Source organism: Frankliniella occidentalis, unplaced genomic scaffold (genome assembly GCF_000697945.3).
Source record: "Frankliniella occidentalis isolate FOCC.00 unplaced genomic scaffold, Focc_3.1 Scaffold43, whole genome shotgun sequence".
Taxonomy (NCBI): Eukaryota; Metazoa; Arthropoda; class Insecta; order Thysanoptera; family Thripidae; genus Frankliniella; species Frankliniella occidentalis.
The window spans coordinates 958,826-960,099 of record NW_026267173.1 but is presented as its reverse complement, the minus strand read 5'-3'; positions in this window follow the sequence as shown (position 1 = coordinate 960,099).

Below are 1,274 nucleotides of genomic sequence, written 5' to 3'. Positions count from 1 at the left end.
GTGACTGGAGGTGATTGGAGCTGACTGGAGCTGACTGGAGGTGATTGTAAAGATTGGAGAGACTGTAGACAGACTGGAAAAGACTGGGAAGATTGGAGTTGATTGTAAATGATTATAATTTGATTATTTTGCGAAGTGTACGAAGACTGGACCAAGTTAGGTACCCCTCGGTTTGATAGGACACGGGCAACCGACAAACATTCTTAACGAGAACTCCTGGAAAGGAGAATGAAAAAAGGGCCCGTCTGCCGTCACTTTTCAAAGACACCACACCACCACCACCGTCGCGCTGGCTCACCGACCTGAGTTGATTGAATGGACCTTTAAAAGTGATATAACGTGTCCTGGTGCAGATAAGGGCTTTAACTGTGCAGCGGTGATAGGCTGTAGAAAACAGCAGAAAAGACATGTAGCTTAACATAGCTTTATCAGATATGTACAAAACATAGCGTGAGATTTCTGTACAGAAGTTTGCACGGTTTACAAAACACAACTTCCGTGTAAAGTAACCACCCACGCAAAAGTGAAAAATAAAAAAATAATAATAATTAAACTTGTTTTTTTTTGTTCTAGTTTTAAGAAATTTGAAAGCGTCAAAAATGTCTCACATCATTCCGCATCATTCAATTTTTATTCAAGTATTATTTTTATTTTTTATTCTCTTTTTTGTGAAGGGTCCATCTTTCCCACACGCTCCTCCGGGGCCGATCACTCACCTCTGGGCCCGACAAGGCTGGGTATCCGACTCCGGGTCGGCTTGGCCTCCACGACCTGCTTGCCCTGCTTGCCCATGGCGCTGGGCTGCGGCCCGGGCCGGGGGCGGCACGCGGGCGGGGGGCGGCGGCGGCGGCGGCAGCGGCGTTAGGGGGGCGGGCCATGTGTCGGCCAGCGCGCCGCTTCACTCCACCTGCAAGCAAAAGCACAGCACGGGGTTAGAGAAAGAGCACACACAGACACACGTCGCACTTGCATTATTAACCCGCGACTCTCCCTCTCCCTCTCTCCTCGGTTTCCCTCCCCCGCATCCGACTTGCTCTCCTTCGCTCGGCCGTCTGGCTAGGGGTCTTCTCCCGCTCAAATCCTCCCCCAACCTTCATCCCACCCCCACTTCGTCGTCCTCGTCCCCCCTCAATCTCCTCTCTGGCATCGCAAACGCAATAGATAGCCCTCCTCAACGGAAGGCTACATTATTCAGTCCCTTCGTCCGTTCCAAGTTGCAAGACCACGTATGCCAGCCCGACCCACCCCCTCGCCGCGAGAGCCCCGTCCCGCTA